The sequence below is a fragment of the Trichosurus vulpecula genome, chromosome 4 (assembly GCF_011100635.1).
Source record: "Trichosurus vulpecula isolate mTriVul1 chromosome 4, mTriVul1.pri, whole genome shotgun sequence".
NCBI classification, from domain to species: domain Eukaryota; kingdom Metazoa; phylum Chordata; class Mammalia; order Diprotodontia; family Phalangeridae; genus Trichosurus; species Trichosurus vulpecula.
In genome coordinates, this window is record NC_050576.1 from 105088913 (window position 1) to 105111874 (window position 22962).

The following is a 22962-nucleotide window of genomic DNA, read 5'->3' on the forward strand; positions in this document are numbered from 1 at the left end:
TAATTTGACCTTGAGGGAGTCACTTCACATTTCTGGACCTTGGGGGAAGTATGATCAAGGTCAACAAGACTAAGGGTGAAACTTTTGTTTTGGCACTGCAGATATTTCCCTTCACAAGGGGTAAGCATCTTCACATTTGAGGATGGTTGGTTTAAGTCATGGTTAAACATAGACCTGAGCTGTACCCTTGAACTTGGCACTTAAAAGTATAGCTAGAAAGCTAGAGACACACACAGAGAGAACAAGAACTGAGCTAGCCAAAGGTAACCTACCCAGACACACAAAAAATCCCTGACTAAATTAGATTTTTAAAAGACATATACAAGGGGGGGGGGGGAAGCAGATAACTGAAGATGAATGTAAAAGACTGATATAGAATCTAATGATACAGAATAATAACTGCATTGAATGTCAAGAGTGCTAAAGTCCAGAATGCACTGGGGCTTGTAATAGATGCTGTGGTAAATGCAATTTTTTTGAGAACTAGAAAAATTATCAAGTAAGGGATAAGACTACTGATTAAGTTGGATAGGATGATGATAACAGATGACAAAGAGTCCAGTAAAGTCATCAGTCATTTATGAACTATGTTCCATGCACAGTGATAAGCACTGGAGATACAAAGAAAAGCCCCCCAAAATAGGCCTTACCTTCATGGAGTTTAGAGTCTAAAGGGGGAGGCAGCATGCAAACAACTATTTGCAGACAAGATATACACAAGATAAATTGGAGATATTCAATAGAGGGAAGGCACCAGAAGTAATGTCATCAATAGAAAGAACTCTAAGTAGAGGGGAAGTTTTTTGGGGAAAATCACTGGGTAAAATGTTAGATCCAAAGAGAAGGTAAACCTATTCAACATCTGTTCTGCTTTTGCTTCCTCTGCCAAGGAGAATACTTTTTAAAATGAAAAGTTTCCCTCATTAAGTTTAAGTCAACAGTCCTAGATGAACTATATATTCCAAAGTACTGGAGAACTGATATATTCATTTCTCATCAGACTGCACTCTGGATCATGCCTCAAAAAACTCTTCTCTTAGATCACTTCAGCCTTGGAATTCACACCTCCAAAGTACCCTCTGCCTCTGACCCCTCTCCCTCTGAGTGGATGGCTCTTCCCAGAATCTCCATCTTAGAAGAATCCCATATCTGCATTTTTCAGTAAGCTAAATCCAAACTGTTCCATGACCCCTTCTTTCCCCTTCCCTCTTCCCCTTTCAGCTTCTTTTCATTCATGGCCTTCCCTTATTAGAATACAAGCTCCTCAAGGGTAGGGAGTATCTTTCTTTTTGTTCATATTTATATTCCTAGCACCTATCACAGTGCCTAGAACATAGTAAGTACTAAATAAATGCTTTTCTTGCCCTCTTCCAGTCAACCATGCCAGAGCCATTGCCAGTGGCCTTGACTTTTGTCACCACTGGATTTCAATACTCTGGAGGAGAGAGTGAGGCTGATGACTCTGAACTTTGTGTAACTCTGTTTCACTTAAATCCAATTCATGCACGAGTCAAGATATCACCCTCATGCTGTCATTGGGCCTCTTTGAGAACAAAGGACAAACAATCACATGTGTATATATAAAATAAAGTTATTAGACTAGATAATTTCCAAGGACCTTTCCAGATCTAAATCTCTAATCTCCAATTTATAGGCCTCTGAGTTTGATTATAATTCCTGAAAAAGTTCTAGAATGCATTATTAAATGTATAGTTTATGAGCATTTAGAAAGGGAAGTATTGATCACTAGAAGCCAATATGGTTCCATCAAAAGCAGGTCATACCAGAATTATTTCATTGCCATTAATAATACTAGACTAGTAGATCAGGAAAAGGCTTTGGGTATGGTATTCCTAAATTTCAGTTAAGTATTTGATGAAATCTCTCATGATATCCCTTTGCATATGATGGGAAAATGTGAGCTACAAGATAGGATAATTACATGAATTCAGAACTGTTTGAATGACTAGACCTAAAGACTTGATGGGTCAATATCAGACTAGGAAGTTTCTAGAAGAAGGCTCCAAGGGTCTATTTTTAGCCCTGTGTTGTTCAACATACCGTTATAGGTTCATAGATTAATATGTTTTGCATGATGGCACATGTATAACCTATATCAAATTGCTTGCCTTCTCAATGAGGGGTCAGGAAAGGCAGGGTGGGGGAGAATTTGGAACTTAAAATTTTTTACATGAACGTTAGAAATTGTTTTTACATCTAATTGGAAAAAATTTAAAATGTAATTATTTGTATCCTTAAAAAAAAAAAAAGAAATGGATCCCTGCAGCCCTCATATATTGACTTAGAAAACCACAAATTAACAGTATCTATGTTGTATTGCATTTTTATTTATTTTTGTCAAACATTTCCTTGCTAAGGAATTAACAATTGTTAAATATTGTTGAAACAAATGGTAAACATTTTTTAAACATTTTAATCTGGTTCTGGATATTGCATTCTGCAAGTGGAGTTGAAGTGATTTGCCTCAGGTAAGTGGCAGAGCCTGATCCTCTGACATCTTTGTCAATCAGTAAGTGGAGATTTAGCTCTCATGCTTATGAATATACAAATGATCCAAACCTGGGAGAAATAACTAGCATAACAGAAGCAGGGTCATGGAATCAGGACTCAGAAAGGCTAGAACCAAGAGTCAAATTTAATAAAATTAAGTAAATAATAAGGATGATAGTACATGTAGAGTGGTGGATAGAGAGCTGGTCATTGAGTGAGAAAAGCCTGGGTTCAAGCCTTTTCTTCAACACATCCTGGCTGTGCGACTCTGGGCCAATAGCATAACTTCTCAATGCTCTAGGTAGCCCTCTAAGACTTTAAATTGCAGAGAAAGAGAGAACTTTCATTAGTAGAAGTTCCTCAACAAGAGCAGGAAGGGTGTCTGCCCCAAGACCCACCAGTTGGAAGAGGTCAGATCTTCAATAAGGCCTAGAAATCTTGGCTTCTCAGACAGGAAGACCCTCTATTGAGTTTTCCTGTCTTCCAATTTCCTGATACAATCAAGCCCTTACCTAGTTCCAGGAAGTGCCTTGGAGATATATGGGGCTGTGTCAGTCTTAATTTAGTACGAGGTAAAACAGTCTCCCGTAAGGATAGGAAGGTTCTACCTTCTCTGCTATTAAATGCCAAAGACAAAAAAGACAGTGTGACTCTGATTGCCCTTCTGCAGTCCCTATCCCTCAGGATGCTGAAATGTGCTCAGGTGGAGACCCCTGAGCAAAGGGCATGATGTCTTGGGCCTTCCTGTTGGGGTGATAGGGTGTCTGCTGTGGAGAAATCATGTCTTCTCCTCCCCTTCTTCCCCTGGGAGACCCTTAAGGGAACACTACACACATCTCCTGAGACTCCTCAGACAAGCTTGAAGATAAGTAGAAGGCCCCAGAGAACTAGCAAACTGAAATCTCAGCTAGAGACAGCCATGGATTTAGGGTCAAGAGATCCACTCTCCATCTTTGTTCTAATGATTTCTAGTTCCATGATCCAGAGCTAGTTAATCCATCCAAATCTTAGTTTTCTCATTTTTTTTATGAGGAAAGTTGCTTTGGCATTGACATACAAGCAGATAAAAAGTTATTTACAACTTCTCATTATAAAGTAGGGAGAAAAGGAGAGGAAAGGGAAGCTGTTTATGAAACTTGGTTTCTGGTCGGTAGTGCCCTCTGTCTTATTTGGAGCCCTGCTCTCAGTTTCCTGACAGCAACAGCTGATAATTCATGACAATTGATCACTCCTCCCCAGTTATGCTGTGCCTTAACCCAATTAAAAAACACATTTATATTCACATGTACAGTGTGGTACTATCACACACATTATCTTATTTGATGGAAATGATAATACTTCTACAAGGACTTATTGGGTTGTTGTGAAGAAGTGTTACATAAACCTTAAAGGGTTGTAGAAAAATGAGTTATTATTATTTGATTTTTCTAACAAGTGAGGCCTCAATAGAGTGGTCCAGTGGGGAAGGCAGGTATTATTATTACCGGTTTGTAGCTGTGGGAGCTGAGTCTCAGAGAGGCACTAGGTGGCCCACTGGTTAGAGTCATGGGCCTTCAGTCAAGAAGACCTAGTTCAGATTTGACTTCAGACAGTCACTAGCTGTGTGACTCCTGGGCAAGTCACTTGACCACTGCTGAACTCAGTTTCCTCAACTGTAAAATGGGGATAATAATAACTTCCCCTCGGGATGTTTGGGAGGATCAAATGACATATGTAAAGCTCTTCGCATCATGCCTGATGCATAGTAGGTGTGTAATAAATGCTTCTTTCCTTCCTTTCCTATAAAGTGAATTGCTCCAGGTCACACAGCTAGTAAGCAGCAGAGCTGAGATTCTAAGCCAGATCCCCTTATTCTCAGTCCAGTGCTCTTCTCACTACGCAAATGACCTCTTGGCGACAACAAGACGTGCCTCAGTGGCAGCTAGGTGAGAGAGATGCTTCAAGTTAAGGGAACCGAAATCCCCAGAGGGCTGCCACTATTCATTCTAGGAAAGGCCAACCCTACTAAATCACAGGACTTCAGAAGCCAGTTAGCTCTATTTCTACCTGAACAAGAGCTTTCTCTACAACATAACTGACAAACAGTCATCATTCAACCTTCAATTTAAGACCCTCAATGAGGGGGAACCCACTACTTCCCGAGGAATAATTTTCTACTCTTGGATCAAGTAAGATCACATACACCTTTCAAAGATTTTATGTATGTATGTGTATATATGTGTGTGTGTGTATGTGTGTGTGCATGCATATATATATACATGTTTATACACTCACTGTGCATATATACACACATATGTAGCACATACACATACATGTACCTATATACATTATACGCATGCACAAATACCACTATATACAAATGCACATATGCATACATGCATGACACACATCTACATGTGTGATATATGCACACACATATATGGGTGCATTGCAGGTATATGTATGCTCATGCATGTGGACATGTGAATATGCACGTGCACACATATGTATACATGTGTGCACATGTTGTCCATGTAGATAGCTTTGAAGCCTAAATAAATGTTAGTTATCAGTATTGCCATGTTTATGTTTATGGTTGTGATGGTCGTTGCTGGTTTAGCTCTAACCCTAACCCTTGAGCATTGACCTCAGAAATAGGAAGATCTGGATTCAAGTTCTGCCTCTAACAATATTGTCAGTGTGAAGCTTAGGGAGCCCTTAATCTCTTAGTAGCTAGATCAGAGGTATCAAACTCTTCCTGAGGACTCCAAACTTGTTAAATTTTCCAGGTGGAACCAGATTAAGATGTAATTGAGAAATATTCAACAAAATAAATAAAAGTACGATACAATGCAGATGATATTAATTTGTGGTTTTCTAAGTTAATATATGGCAGGCAGGAATCTCTTTTCCATTTGAATTTGATACCACTGCCCTAGATAAACATTAAGACATAATTCAAAGACAGAAGGAATTTCCTTATCTAGGGAGGAGTATCCTATATCAATAAAATCCCAGCTCCATTGCCTATTCCAAATTGCTAGGAAGTTTTCTTTTCTTTTCTGGCATTAAGCCTAAATTTATGTGGATGCTATTCCTACCCATTTATTTTTCATTCTGATCCCTTAGGGCTAAGCAGAATGAGTCTAATCCAATCCTTTTTAAAAAATACTTTCATTATGAATTTAATGAGTATCAATAAGCATGGACTTTTCAATATATAAAGAACAAAAAAGAGAAATCCACAGGAAACAATGAATTTCTGTTATGTGCAGGGTTGGTTTTTTTGTTTCGTTTTTTTAGTGTTTGATAACTTCCAGGTCATACGACCAACAAGATGGAGGACTAGACATTTTCTCTGAGCCTCATGACCTCTCAAACCTCTCCAAAATAGAAATTATGTACCAAGCATAGAGCAACTTCAATTGTCTCCGTGGTCTAGGGTACCTGGAACTCAAAAGACAATAAAGAAGAAAAACCCATGAACTAATGCCTGCCCTGAGTTCAGGCAGCCCCCAGTCCTTCCATTGCCCTCCACACTGCCAGCATTAAGGCTATATTAGCCAACCCAAAGAACCACACACACACACACACACACACACACACACCCCACAGGCTTGCAACAAACCCCATACCCCAGTCCCCCTTCCTTCTTTCCAGTGCTGTGGAAATCTGGGATCCCATCTGTGGAAGTCTGCTGAGATCTTGGTGGCCAGCACCATGCTGGCAAAGATGATCATGCTGCAAAAGATTACTGCAGGAGAACAAAGGAACAGAGGGGACAAGATGGGATACCTGTTTGGGTGGTGTGGAAATAGAGATCAACCCCACCCCAGGGCCCCCTCTTTCCAGAGCTTCAGAGACCTAAACTCCAAATGATAAAAATCATCCCTAGCTTCATTAACACCAGTATGACAGCACTTTGAACTGCTGGGCCAGAGAATTGAGGAACAGAGAAAATGGGACAGGACAAGTACTCCAATAAGCCTAAAGGAAAGAGCCCAGTATCCAAGTAAGACCAATTCTTTTCCCCCAAAAGTTACTAGAAAGTATGTCAAGTGTCTGGTGCTCTACTCACTGCACCACCTCGCTGCCCCGTTATCTCTATTTTATAGTTGAGGAAACAGGGAAACAAAGGTTAAGTGACTTGCCTAAGATCACATAGCTAGTAATATATGGAAAGGATAGCAGATTTAGAATCAAAGGACCTGGTTTAAAATCCCATTTTAGCCACTTAGTATTTTTATTACCTTGGGCGAGTCATTTAACTTCCTTGGGCCTCTATTTCTTCATCTATATAATAAGGCAGTTGGGCTAGATGATCTTTAAGATCCCTTGCAACTCTAGCTCTATGATTCTGGGTGGAAAAGGAAGTACCAAAAATTTCTTTCACCACCATCACCATCACCACCACCACCCCACCCTTGGCAAATCTCTGCCTCAGTTTATTTTACTTTTTTGTTCTGTCATGTATTTCTCCATCCATTCCATTTCTCCATCCATTCATATCTACCTACTGCTATCTATCTGTCTATCTATCTATCTATCTATGCATATGTGCACGTGCGCGTGCGTGCGCGCACACACACACACACATTTGGCATCCATTACAATTTCCAAATATAATATAGTCTGCCTCCCTGCTCTTAACTCAATTACAGGTTTAGCTCATTGTCCATCAGCAATGTCTATCATACACACACACACACACACACACACACACACACACACACACACATTCCTACTGATTGACTAACACGGACTGGCCATCCCATCCAAATATTATGTCATAGCCTGGATATAAAGGTCAGTCTTAATCTATCTGTTTTTTCCCTTTTTAGATTTGTTAGGTTGGTGTATTATGAATGGTCTTAGATATCTCTAACAAGTTCTCATAGTATCATGAGGTTTGATACAATCAGGATAATGTCCTCTGCAGACTGGAGCAGCTGAAGTGCTTCACCACTCTAGGGAATCCCTATTCCACATGGACTCTGCTCAACATCTTCAAGAACAACGAATTCTTCAGTGAACATCGACCTCCCTATTTTGATCTTACTAGACAGATAATCAGATGATTGTTGAACAAAGCAATCTTGCTGGTTTATTGAAGACTAGGCTGCCAGAAGTGTTTGCTTCTAAATCTTACTTATATAATCAATTCCATTGATTTCTATCATTTTGACAATTACTGCTGCATAATATAATTTCACATCTGGTAATGCTACTTAACTTTTTTTTTTTTCTCCATTGCTTCCACTAATATTCTTGACCTTTTGTTTCCATATAAATTCTGCTAGGATTTTGTCTAATCTTATAAAGTATCCCTTTGAAATTTTGATTAATATATTGTTAAATTACAGGTTAATTTTTCTGTTTTACTTTATTAGCACAGCCCAGCTGCCGACACTAGTTACCAAAATAAGTTAGCTCCATTGTTTCTGTCAACATTGTTTTATGGGTATATTTATGTAATTCTTATGTGTCTTGATGGGCAAACCCCAAGATATTTAATGCATATTGTCATTTTGAATGGTATTTCTCTTTCTATCCATATATCTTGGATATATATCCTGGCAATAGTTATAAACACTAATGGTTTTATATATTGCTACTTCGTCGAAGCTATTTATCATCACGGTGTTGGTTTTTTTTTTGATTCTCAAGGATTTTCTAACTAAGCTGTCATTGCCATAAATGGAGATTTTTTTTTTTTGCTTTGTCTCTACCAATGCTTACTCTCTTAATTTCTTTTTCTTGTCTTATTCTTATAGCTGGCATTTCTAGTACTATGTCAAAAAATGGCAGTAATAGTACATATCTTTGTTGAATCCTTGATCTTAATGGGAAAGCTTACAGTGTTTGTTACAAATAATGCTAGCCTGTTGAATTTAATATGTGCTTGGAGGAAAACGCAAGCTGTACATGATAAAAAAAACTCAGTTATGTGTTCATTCTTTCTGTTCTGCTTTGTATATAGAAATGCTCTTTTTGTTTGTTAAATTAGAATAAAAACAATTTAAAGAAACAATGTTAACCTCTGGTTTTAGATATATTTTTTAAAATCATATCAAAGAAGGATCCTTTTATTCCTATGGGGTTTTTCCCCTGTTTTTGACATAAACAAACAGTAGGATTATTATAACACTTTTTCTAAATTTATTCTTATAAACATATAGTTTTATTATTAATATTATTCATTATGTTAATGATTTTCCCAGTACTTAGCATAGTACCTAGTATGTAGTAGGTACTTAATAAATGGGAGGAAACATAAAACATGATCACTAGTGGGGATAGACAGATCAAGTGAGGGTTTGGGGGAAGATGGGAGAGACACAGACATGTTTGTAAGCAGTAGGGAACCAGTGGACCAGCTGTGGGAGGAGAAGAGATAGAATAGGATCACTTTTTGCACGTAGAATAGTTTGTCTTGGCAAGGGACCGCTCTTCATATGAGACATGGGTGAAGGGAAAGATAGAAGCAGAGGGAATCTGAGTGATATGAAATGAAGAGGTGGAGAAGGAAGAAGAGGAGGAGGAGAGGGAGATCTTGGTGAATGGCCCCAATTTTTTTTAATAAAATAGGAGGCAAGTTTCTCAGCTGAGAGAGTAGGGAGAAGGAAAGTTGTGGGAGGGTCAAAGAGGGATGAAAAAGCCTGGAAAAGCCACTGTGCGGAGTTTATATATCAATTAGGGAGGTATAAAAATATTGCCTTATCTTAGCAAGGGCTCAGTTGAGCTTATATAACATAAACTTAGACTTGAATTTATATATAAAGATGATAATTGAACTCATGGGAGCTAATGAAATGACCAAGTGAGTATAGAGCAATAATATGTATGCACAGGACAGAGACCTGTCACATACTCATACATAGAGAGAAGGATACAGAATGATGATCCAGCAAAGGAAATTAAAAAGGAGACGGAAATAGGAGAAGATCCAGGAGAGGGCAGAGTCATGAAAACACAAGGAGAGAGAATCTAGGAGTAATCAACCATACCAAATACTGCAGAGGCATGAGGACTGAGAAAAAGTCATTGGATTTATCAATGAAAAAAAAAGCATTGGTGTCCCCAATGGATAAGTGATCAAAGAATATAAACCACTATCAGTAGAAGAATAACAAACTATTAGCAGCTATATGAAAGAACACTGCAAATTACTAATAATAGGAGAAATACAAATCAGTAAAACTTCAAAACACTCATACCCTGAAAATTGACAAAGATGAAAAAGAGGAAAGTAGTCAATGTTGGAAAGGCTGTGGAAAAAACACACACACATACACTAATACACTGCAAGTGGAGTTGTGACTTGGTCTAAACATTCTGGAAAGCAATTTGCCTCTACCCCACCCCTCAAAAACATGTCCATACCTTTTGATCTCACTGCTAGGCATTCACTCCAAGGATAAAGACAGATAGAAAAGTCCAATTTATACCAGAATTTTTGTAGAAGCACTTTTTTAGGGTAGCAAAGAATTGGAAACTAAATAGATGCCTATCAATTAGGGACCAGCTAAACAAGATGTAGCACATGAATGTAATGGAATATTATTTTTCCATAAGAAACAATGTATATAAAGAAGTTACAGAAGCATGGAAAGCCTTATGAACCGAACCAGAAAAACGATATACATGATGACTTCAACAATGTAAATGAAAAGACAAAGAGAGAGAGGAAGGGAGAGAAAGAATTAGAGGGTGGGGAGGTCTGTCTGGAGAAGAATTTGTTAAAAGTATACTTGTCTCCCTTCTTTTCAGGGGTTGGGGATTATGGGTGTGGAACACTGAATATCCTGTCAAAAGACTGATATGCTGATTAATTCTGCTGAACTGCTTCTTTAGAGGTTTTTTTCTGTTTTCATTTTTTTGTTTTTGTTGTCGTTTGTTTTGCCATTCTATCCGTCCATTATCTCTTAGCAGCTTAATAAATACTTATTTCTTCCTCTTCCCTTGTCTTCTGGTTTTGCTTATAGGCAGACTATTGATAGAGAATGCCATTCAGTTCCTCCTATAGTGTATCCACTAGTTAGTTTCTGGAAAAGGGTCTTCCATTAGAATACCAATGGCTAAGTTCACATTTATAGATGGTAGAAAAATTCTGGTTTGGGAATGAAGACCATATTTATCTCATGTGAGAATTTTTGTAGAGTGTAGTCTTTCTGTTTTTGAAAACAATTTATGTAGCATGGGAATTTTTGTCCTTTAAATATTTGATAGATTTGCTCTTCTCAGCAACACAAGGTGCAAAGACAACTCCAAAGGACTCTTGATGGAGCATGCTATCTACATCCAGAGAAAGAACTATGAAGTATGAATGCAGATTGAGGCACACTTTATGCCTGCCTTTTTTTCCCCCTTTTTTCCTCTTTTTTATTTTTGTCTTTGTTTTTTTTTTTGGTTCTGTTTCTTCTTTCTCATGATTCATTCCATTGGTCATAATTCTTCTTCACAACTTGACTAGTGTGTAAATAAGTTCAATGCGAAGTTATACGTAGAAGATATATCAGATTCTATGCCGTCTTGGGGGGGGGGGCGGGGGGGGGGAAGAAAATCTGGAACTCAAAATTATGTAGAACTGAGTGTTGTAAACTAAAAATTAAAAAAAAAAAGAAAAAAATTTGATAGAATTCAAATGAATTAATCCGTCTGGTACTAGTTTTGTTTTGTTTTTCATGGTAGTTTGCCCCCTGCCCCCTTTTTCTACCACTCTGCTATTGTCACTGTTGAAGAGGATACAGACTGCCCAAGACTGTTATTTTGTATTTTTCATGAGTTGCCACAGCCAGACAATTTATCACCAAGTACCCAGCCTACTAGTAATGAGTATCTCTTTAGTTAGCTAAGCTGGTTCCCTGAAAATAGATTATAGCCTGAGGCTGGGACCCTACTCAAAGATTGTTCAGCATGGTAGTACCCTGAAAAGGTTGCAGTAGAAGGTAAGCTCCTTGAAGGGAGGGATTGTATCATTTTTGTCTTTGTAATCTCAGAAACTAGCACATATTAAACACCTAATAAATGACTGCTGGTTAATTAGTGAATTGAATTATTTGGTCCATTGGCATAATTTTCAAGAACACAGAGTCGCTTCCCCATTATAATGAAATATCAGAATTAGACAATAGGATCATAGAATTCAAGCTGGAAGCAACCTGAGAGGTAATTTAGTCTAACACTTTTGCTTTATAGATGAAGTATCTAAAGCTCAGGAGAGGCTTCTCCCCTTGCCTTCACTTCAATGTCTTCTCTATAGAGGTCCATAACTCTCAGAACATGAACCAATTCACCTCAAGTCAAGATACCACCCTCATGATGTCATTGGTCCTCTTTGAGAATAAATGACAATGCTGCTATTTCTTCTTCTTCTTCTTCTTCTTCTTCTTCTTCTTCTTCTTCTTCTTCTTCTTCTTCTTCTTCTTCTTCTTCTTCTTGTTCTTCTTGTTCTTGTTCTTCTTCTTCTTCTTCTTCTCCTTCTTCTTCTTCTTCTTCTTCTTCTTCTTCTTCTTCTTCTTCTTCTTCTTCTTCTTCTTCTTCTTCTTCTTCTTCTTCCCACATGAGGTCATACCCTTACGTGTGGGTGCTTGTCCAAAGGAATATAATTTTTGGTCAATTATATTTCATAAGATATCTTGGAGTTTGGAGGCTAGTATTTTGGCATTTTTCCCCCCAAAGCTGGGACAATTAACTCTTTGTCTTGTGCAGTTTTCATTTATAATTTCTTGAAATATAGCTCTGAAAAAACAGGCTTTGAAAAAGCCCATTGTGATTCAAATGGAGCTACTTGACTACACCTTTAAATTCAAATCACTCTGGCTTTCACTGAATGGCCAACACTAGGTCCCAGCCCAAGCCCTTCTTGCTCATTGTTTGGGTTTTGTTGGTTCAAAGTGAGTATAAATAGCAATTGTTTTCTGTTCTGGCCAGAAAGGCTTTCCTCTCCCAGATTGATTCTTTTGTCATGGCAAACTAGTCCATTTTTTGTCTCAATTCTTATCTAGCCCTTTGTCTCTGAATGGGCTTTGCCTCAGACAAACTGAGACCTGAGAGAGCCCTTAGTTTAAAAAGACCAAGGTCACATTGTCAGTGGTTTTGACTTTTGTCTCGGCATTGATTCTGATGACTAGAGTCTGATGACTTTATGCAGCTTTGCCTCACTTAAATCCAATTCACAAGCAAGTCAAGATATCACCCTTGTAATATCATTGCTCCTTAGCGAGAATGAAAGACCAACAACAACAATATGCATTTACAAAGCAAATTGTAAGTAACAGAGTTTACAGTTTCATGAATACTGCTTTTTATTCTTACTTGTGGGTTTGAATATTTCCATTTATAGATGATTATTAAGCTTTGAATTTAAAAAAAAATAAGAGTTTCCATTTCTAATGGGGGAGTCAAAGGATCACCTTGCATGCCATTCTATCAGGGGATAGGACTCAGTGTTACAGGTGACCTGGCAATTGACATTTGCCAATATGGAGCAAAGTTATAAAGAAGCTACAATCATTATTAGAACCAAAAGGGAGGTAGCCTAAGTGTCATGCCCACATACATGATTTGACCTAAGGCCCAGCCTCAGTTGTGTAACAATGAGCCACATTAAAATGAGATCCCATACAAAACCCTAGACAAAATTTAGGTACCATGGTGAGAGATAGATAGAGCTAGCCTCAGAGTTACAAAGGCCTCTTGAAACATATTCTTTATGTGGTCCTAGGCAGGTCCCTCAGTGACTCAAATAATTCTTTTTTTTTTAATGTATTTTTTCCTGGAAAGACTTACATGAACTGATACAAAGTGAAGTGAGCAGAACCAGGAGAACATTGTACACAGTAACAGCAACATTGTATGATGATCAACTGTGAATGACTTAGCTCTCTTCAGCAATACAATGATACTAGATAATTCCAGAGGACTCATGATAAAAAATGCTGTCCACCTTCAGAAAGAGAACTGATGAAGTCTGAATGCAGATCAAAGCATACCATTTTTCACTTTCTTTGTTTTTGTGTGTTTTTTCTTCTTTTTGTTCTGTTTCTTCTTTCACAGCATGACTAACATGGAAACATATTTTACATGATTGTGCATATGTAACCTATATCAAATTGCTTACCATCTTTGGGAAGGGGGAGGGAGAGAGGGAGGGAGAAAATTAGGAACTCAAAATTTTTTAAAAATAAATGTTGAAATTTGTCTCTATAACTGGAAAAAATAAAATATTATAAAAACAAAAAAAGTTTATGTTTTCATATCACCTGGATCCCTGTATCCTTCCCTATCTGCCACCCCAGAGAGCTATCTCTTCCCAGAGAGTTATCTCTTATAGTGAAGACTTTTTTTTATAAAAAGGAAAAAAGCAAAAGTAGAAGAGAAAAAAAAATTGGTAAAACTATAAATATATTAAAAATCTGTTGTTATATGTAATATTCCATATCCATCTCTCAAAGGAATGAAAGGAGGTTTATCTTTTTTTAGGAGGGAAGGCAATCTTTTTCCTTATAATTACACAACATTAAATTTCAATTGTATTGTGGTTGTTCTATCAGTTTACATTGTTTATATTGACTTCCTGGCTCTACTCTACTTTGCAGCAGTTCAGGTAAGTCTTTTCATGCTTCTCTGCATTCATCATGCATTTTTTTTACAGAACATAATATTTCATTTAATTCAGGTACCACAATTTGTTTGGGTATAAACTATGTTTCTTTCAGGCCATGAAAAGTGCTATAAATATTTTGGTGTACATGGAGCTTTTCTTTCTGTCAATGACTTCTTTGGAATATATTACTAGCAGTGGAATCTCTGAGTCAAAGGGTAGGTCAGCCAGCCAATAAGCATTTACTAAGGGAGGTGGGGAGGGGAGAAGGGAAAAGCATTTATATAGTGCTTACTATCTTCTAGGCACTGTGCCAAACACTTTTTACAAATATTATCTCATTTGATGGTCACAACAACCCAGCAAGGTAGGTGCTATTAATACCTCCATTTTACAATTGAGGCAACTGAGGCAGACAGTTCAGCTGATCTGTCTAGGTTCATACATTTAGTAAGTGTCTTGAAGCCAGATTTGAACTTAGATCTTCCTGGCCCAGCACTCTATCCATTGAGCCAGCAGCTGCTTCTATCAAACCCTTACTATGTGTAAACCATTGGCATATGACATTTTAGTCATAGACTAAGTGGGGACATTTTATTCGCTTTTTTTTTTATATAATTCCAAATTATTTTCCTGAATGGCTATACCAATTGAGAGCTCCACCAACAATGCATTAATATGCCTGCCTCTCCACAATCCCACCAAAATGAATTATTCCAATCTTTCTTCATCTTTGCCTATTTTCTGGGATGTGAAGCTTCCAAGTTGTTTTGATTTGCATTTCGCTTATTATTAGTGATTTGGAACATTCTTTCATATGGTCGTTAATCGTTGGCAAATATTTTTTTTTTTTGAGAACTGTCTGTTCATCCTCTTTGACCATTTGACTTATGTTCTTTATTTGGCCCTGGGTACGTCATTAAACTTCTCAGCAATCCAGACAACTCTTTGATAAAAGCTTTGATCCTCAGTGGTAGAGGAAGGTCCCTACACTGGTGTAATCACAGGACAAGGGAAAAACACAAGCACATCTATTTGTGTGCATATACACAGATATACATACATATACCCCAGAAGCACTCTAGTGAATTCAAGAAACATTGGACATGGAAGAGGCCAAGGTTCCAGCCCTCCTCTCCCCACTTACTGCTTCTGTGATATTAGACAGGCCATTCCCCCTCTGCATGTCCTAAAATTCTTTCCTATTTTGACGTTCTATAATTCCAAAGTGGTTGCTCAGAACTTTGGTGGCAAAGAGGAGGGGGATGAAAGAAAAGAGACAAATGGGCCCCTGTACCAAGACAGCTCTGGACATTTACCCAAGGAGAGAAGATGCCAGAATGTATAATATTCATGTCATATTCATAACATACATAACATTCTTATGTGGAAAACCAATAGGTCTGTCCTGGCCTTGGCAGAAGAACAAGGGCCAGATGTAATTAGAGCTCCGGAGTTTCTAAAAGAGATAGCCCTGACTTCTCAAGATTTGGCTGTAAGTTTCCAGCAAAGACTCATGGATATTTAGCTTCCTCCCTCAACCCTGAAGAAATGAGTCTGCCCCAATCTTCCCGAGCTCCCTCTGGCTATCCGTAGTCTCCTCTTCAGGCAGTTCCTGGCCTGCAGGCCTAGTTGCCTCCTCCATACTCCTCCCTTGTATGTAGGAAGGTCATTCGGTTTCTGGCTTAATCATTTGCAGATCTTCTTTCTCTTTACTGTCTCCTAAAGTCCAAAGACTCTTCAGATAATTAAACCTGGAGGGAGGGAAGAAGGGAGGAGAAAAGATCCACCCCCTTGGGCCTTTGGAACTGGGTTGGGCATTAGGTCATCATTGATCTTTATTGTTCCAGCTGAAGATTGTTTATCCCATGTAGCATCTCAATCCTCTATACACACACACACACACCACAGAGATACATACATATCCAAACAGATATATACAACACAAAGACTCACAGCATACATACATACATAAACATACATCCATACAAACCACAAGATACTTGTAACATATAAAAATAAGACAAAACACAGAGATACAGAAATGGGAACACACACACAAAATACATACAATGGAGACACACTCCCTTACTCATACATGAGCCATATTCACAAGCCAGATAGATGTCCACATAAGCACAACACAGTGATTCACAACATATACATACATGAGTGTCTATACACACGTCTGTGAAGTTGTACGGATGTGTCTTCTTATGTATGCCGTGAGTCACTGTGTTGTGTATATGTGTACATCTGTTTGGCTGTATATGTATCTGTATGTGTCTCTATGGTGTATATGTGTGTTAAGAGGGTTGAGTTGCTACACACAGACACAAACATAGACACATGAGCAGATACATCCAAATAACCAACATTCTCATACATGCAAAAAGATATACAAACAGGAGCAGACACATAAGCATGCACACACACACACACCACACACACACACACACACACACACACACACACACACACACAGAGCCTTCCCGAAAGCCCAGACATGCTACTGCCCCAGTCCCACATTCCGCATCCCCCGGAAGGAAGCCTTCAGCAGAGGGAGGGCCCCACGGAGTTGTGAGACACAGATTAAGCTGTTTACCCGATCAATTCCTCTGGGGTTTACTGGGCTCTCTCCCCAGCTGAGGCTTCACACACACACGTTTTCTCACTCTCCTCCCCCAACAACCTTTGTTGAGAGTTGTCCCCCCTCTCTCTCCCTCTCTCCCCAGCTCCTCCTTCCCTCCCTCCCTCCTTCCTCCTTGGAGCCTCAGGCTGGGTAGGGGTATCTGGGGCCACCTGGGTCTAGGGGCTGGCTAGAGCAGACACCACTCTCTCTCCTCCTCCCAAGAGCCCCAGGGAATGGCTGATTTCTGTCTGCTTTGGACAGAGCCTGGCTTCTGGGGTTGAGGGGAGGAAAGCTCCCTCTGGGACATGTCAGTATCCAATGGGGGCATCTCACAACATTCCGAGGAATTCCCTGGAAAGGAACCAAAAAGAGGAGGAATGAAGATTCCTAAAAATACATTTGGATTTCCCAGAGGAGAGGAGGGAGAGAACTGAAGCTTGTATCCTAGACTATAATGGACACTCAGTCAGATTCTGCCCCTTCCAATTCTGAGGATGCCCTGGTGCCCACCACTGAAAGTTACAGGCTTCGAGCACTCACGCACACTCGTGCATGTGTGTGTGTGTGTGTGTGTGTGTGTGCGTGTGTGTGTGTGTGTGTGTGTGTGTGTTGGGGCATTTGGGGAGACAGTTTAATTAACCTCGATTTTGGCAGATTCATTCTTCAGGGTTGGGGGAGGACACTAAATGTCCAATGAATCTTTGCTGGAAACTTACAGCAAATCTTGAGAAGTCAGGGCTACCTCTTTTAGAAACTCCAGAGCTCTAATTCTATCTGGCCCTTCTTCTTCTGCCATGGACCCCTGGTCCATGGAGGGCTTCCCTCTGTTCAGCTAGGCCAACCATCTGCGGATGGAAGAATCAGAGAGTATTCTCATTTTCTGAGGATAGAAATATTGTCTTATTTTTGTCTTGTATTTTTTAAATTTTCAAAGTTTTTTCATGTTAATGATCATGTTTGAGCCTCACCGTGACTCTGACAAAGGAAGGGCAAAGATTCTCTTATTACAGAAGGAAAAATTGAGATCAAGAGGTCAAATAACTTCCTCAAGTCTGCAGAGCCAGTTAGTGCCACAGTTGGGACTAGAAATAAAATCTTCTCATATTCCACTCTAAGACAAATTTATCATATTTGGATAACAATAATAGACATTTATATAGTAGTTTATTATTTACATGGATTATTGTGTTTTCTCCTGTAACAGCTCAAGGAAGTACATAGAACAAGTGGTATTATGTCCATTCTAAAGGTGAGGAAACTGAAATTCAGGTGAAACTTACTGAAGCACTTGTAGTTCGGTTGTTTCAGTCATGTTTGACTCTTCATGACCCCATTTGGGGTTTTCTTGGCAAAGATACTGTAATGCTTTGTCATTTCTTTCTCCAGCTCATTTTATAGATGAGGAAACTGAGGCAAACAGGGTTAAGTGACTTGCCCAGGGTCACACAGCTAGTAAGTGTCTGAGGTCACATTTGAACTCAGATCCTCCTGAGTCTAGGCAGGATGCTCTATCAACTGCTTTTCTAGCTGCTCCTTACTCAAAGACACACAGCTAGTAAGTGACAGTTTCTATTTCTTCTGAGAGCCTTCTGTTTGATTCCTTCCCCAAGGGGCCTGCTCCATATTTAACACAGTGCTAGTGATAAGCAAAAGAAAAGTTGTAGCAAAGAACTAGGAAAAAGTCGACACTCACCAAGTGGAGAATGAGCAAATACATTGTGGCAGATGGATTTAAGAACTATTGCTGCATCCTAAGAAATGATCTATCGAGTCAAAGATCTACTGAGTCAAAGAAGCATAGGAAGATGTATGAACTGATGTAGAGCTCAGTGAGAAGGACCAGGAAAACACTACACACAGTGGAAATGTAAAGAACTACAGAATGCTGGGTAATTAACTATACTGACAAAATTTGGTCCTGGAGAAGAGATGAATAAATGGATTTCAATTCCTTCTGTACAGAGACTACAGGCATGAAGCATTGTATGTACTGCCAGACTTGGATGATATGTTAATTCATTTTGTTGAACTGCTTTTTTCCCCCTTTTTTATTCTGTGTCACAAGGGATGATGTGCTAGATAGAGGAGGAAGTATGGATATATAATATTAAGAAATGAAATTTTTAGCAAAAAATAATCCCAAAAAACCTCAATTTTTAAAAAAAGAAGTACTGGATGAGGGACAGCTAGGTTGCATAGCAGAGTACCAGCCCTGGAGTCAGGAGGACCTGAATTCAAATCCACACTCAGACATTTACTAGCTGTGTAACTCTGAACAAGTCACTTAACCCTGATGGACTCAAAAAGAAAAGTGCTGGATATACAAGGAACCCAAGATTTGGAGTCAGAAGACCTGGGTTTGAGCTTCTAACTTTCCATGTGACCTGGGATCTTCTACTAAACTTCACTGAGGCTCAGTTTCCCCACCTGTAAAATAAGAGGTAGTAGCTTGAGAGTCCTACCCTCATAAGATGATCATAAGAATGAAAGAAGATGATGCAGGTAAAGCAGTTTGTGAACTATAAAATGCTATATAAATATCGGCTATGAGACAGAAATTATTACAACACACCATCCCTGCCTTCCAGAAGCTTATACTCTAGATGAGGAGGGAGACTGAGCTCCCCTTAAACATCTAAACAACAGCAACAAAGCAACACATAGGGCAGTAGCAAGGGACCGAGAGGAGAAAGATTAAGAGTCAGTGGTATGTTGATAAATGTTTAACAACCAGCTTGGGGTGGAGAATGTACTCACAACATACTTTTAAATTTAATCTGCATCATTAATTTTTTGTTTTTTTTAGTTTTTGAGGCAGTCAGGGTTATGTGACTTGCCCAGGGTCACACAGTTAGGAAGCATCTGAGTTGAGATTTGAACTTAGGTCCTCCTAATTTCAGGGGCAGTACTCTATCCACTGCACCACCTAGCTGCCCCTCTCCGTCACTTCCTTAAGTCTAGACAATAAACCTAACAATAAATCAAGCACTCTTCTGTAGTGTTCTCTCTCACCAGTTCAAGTGGCTCCAGCACACACCTGGTTCTAGTCCTGACCTCCTCCAGCTCAGTGAATGACCTTGGATAAACTGAATATGATCTATTTTCTCATCTCTGCTTTGTAGAAGTCCTGGTTTACTTCAAAGCTCAGCTCAACGGATGCCAGTTATACCAGGCCTTTCCCGATTGCCCTACCCCCACTGCTAACATTCCCCCCCCCCAAAAAAAATTATCTTATATTTATTTTGCATATATCCTGAATATACTTTTGTGCAGGTTGTCTAAATAGAACATAAACTCATTCTGGGCAAGGACCATTTCATCTTTGATTTTGTATCCCCTATGCTTAACATAGTGCCTGACACATAGAAGGTCAATTCCCTTCTCTGGATATCCATTTCCTTAGCTATAAAATGAGGGAATTGGCCAAGATTAGTTGTTCTTAAACTTTTCAGTATCAGGACCCCAACACATTCTTTAAAATTATTGAGGATGCCCCCCCCAAGAGCTTTTGCATATGTGGGTTACACCTATACATTTTTTACTGTATTAGAAATTCAAACTGATAAAATTTTAAAATATTTATTAATTCACTTAAAATAATAAACCCATTACATGTTAACGTAAGTAACATTTTTTAATGAAAAACGGTTTTCCAAAACAACAAAAAAAGAGGAAAATGGTATTGTTTTACACATTTTTGCTAACCCCTTTAATTTCTGGCTTAATGAAGATAGCTAGATTCCCTCATCTTCTTCATTTAGTCTGTTATGACGTCTTGTTTTGGCTGAAGTGTATGAAGAAAATAAAGCCTAACATAGATATAAAGCTGGAAAGGGGAAAAGTATTTTAATAGGCAAATAACATATTAGTATTATTATGAAAAGAATTTTGACTTCATGGATGTCCTGAAAGGGTCTTGGCCCCCCAAAGGTCTGAAGACCACCTTTGACAATTGCTAGCCTAGATAACCTTGATGTCCTTTCTAAATCCAATATGCTATGAATTTAGTCCTGGATACGAGATTTCTCTTGGAGATGTCTTCCAGCCTTGAAGTTCTGTGATTTGAACAAGCACAGGCTAATATAGTATATAAACTGCAGGCCTGAGTACTATTTGGTTTCGCTTCTCCTCCCCTTCTGGGAGGGAATAAAAAGGAAGAAAGGGAAAGCAATCTTTGGAGCAAAGATAATAGCCTGCTTCTACTTTGATGTCCCTCAAACACCATATTGGCCTCAGCTCCTCCCCTCTATTAACAACAGTTCTGTGAACCACATTCACAGATTCTTAGGGTTGGGGGTGGGGGGTGGGGCGTTGCTTCAGAGGCAGAGCCATGACTAGGATTTGTTTTTCTCCTGATGCAAAACCAGTTGAGATTGGGGGGAGGTGGTGGTTCAAAAGACAATTAGACTGTGGTTTCAGTCCTAGAGGAAGACAGGGTGACCCATCCTCCTGAGAGATTGGCCTTTGTCCTCAAAGGAGCTAAAGGGAAGGTGGGCTCTTGGATAGGAGCGCCATCCATGAGATCCCTGGAGTACAGACCAAAAAGGTGCTTGTGCTGCACCTGGAGGACTTCAAGGTGAGGTGTGGATATAGCTGGTGATCACTTCAGAGGAAGCGCCCTGGGCCAAAGAGATATTTACCTGTAGCTAGTGATGTATGCCCTTGCTCAGGGCATCTAGTCTAACTCTTACTTGGCTGGAATCCACTCTGCCATATCCCTGACAAGTTGCTGTCTAGAGCCTTTACACAAAGACCTGTATTTAGTAGGAACCCAGTACCTCTTGAAACAGCCTATTCCACTTTGGATAACTTTAATTAACAAACATTTATTAAGTGCCTACTATGTATAAGACTAGGAATACAGAAACAAACAAAATAATGAGGAAGTTTATACTCAATTGATTATTAGGAAGTCCACCCACCCCTTTCTCCTCCCCTTGACCATTAGACTGTGAGTGAGCTCCTTTGAGGGCAGGGACTATTTGTTGCCTTTCTTCAAAGTCCCAGTACTTAGCACAGTGCCTGGCACATAGTAGGCACTTAAATTCTTATTGACTGATTGACTATATCAATTCTAACTATGACTCTCTCTAACTTGTACCCATTGCTCCTAATTTTGCCCTCTGGGAAAAAGCAGAACAGCTCTAATCTTTCTTCAACCCTTCAAATACTTGAAGACAAGTATCACAAAATCTCAATTGGAAAAGGACCTCAGAGGCCATCTAGACCAACTCATGACTAAACAAGGATAGCCCGTACCACATACCCACCAAGTGGTCATACAGTCTTTGCTTTAAGGCCTCCAATGAGGAGGAACCCTCTACCTTCTAAGACATTCCATTCTGAGGTTGGATTATGTTCCTGTCTCAAATCTCTACACTATGGAGCCAGAATACAGATTGAAGCAAACAATTTTCTCCTTTTTTTGTTCTTTCTTTCTTGTGGTTTTTCCCTTTTATTTGAATTCTTCTTTCACAACATGCCTAATGTGGAAATACAATTAATGTGATTGTACCTGTATAGCCTATATTAGCCTGCCATCTTGGGGAGCAGGGAGATGAGGGAGAGAGAAAAAAATTTGGAACCCAAAAAGCAAATGTTGAAAACTATTTTCACATGTAATTTGAAAAAATGAAATACTATTAAGTGATGGTATGGGGTGGGGAGAATCTTCTCTAGGCTAGACATTTCTAGTACTTCCAACTTTGGGTATTCACCCATTTACCCATTTTTTTAATCTTCTTTTTAGTGTGTTATTCCCGGGATAGAACACAATATTCTAGATCAGTGGTCTTTAAAGGAGAGTCTATAGCCTGACCTCAACTCTCTCTCTCATTCTCTCTCTCTCTCTCTCTCTCTCTCTCTCTCACTCTCGCTCTTGCTCTCGCTCTCTCTCTCGCTCTCTCTCTCTCATTACCAATGATCTCTTAATTGCCAAATCCTATAGTCTTCTTAGTCCTCAACAGGGGTGTGTGCTGATAAATATGTAACTCTTTGCTCCCCAGAAATAAAACAACTGTACTCATCGTACAGTTTTCAGTTTGATCTGCATTTACTGACATTTCCTCCATCACTTTCTTAAGTCTAGATGATCAGTAAAACAACAACTCAAGCCCTGATTTGCAGTGTGTGTCACATTTGTAAATGCTTACAGTGAAAATGTAACAATTAGCTCAGTATGAGCAGGCTTTTGTGCATCTCGGTATGATCTCAACCTTCTGGATATCTCTATAGT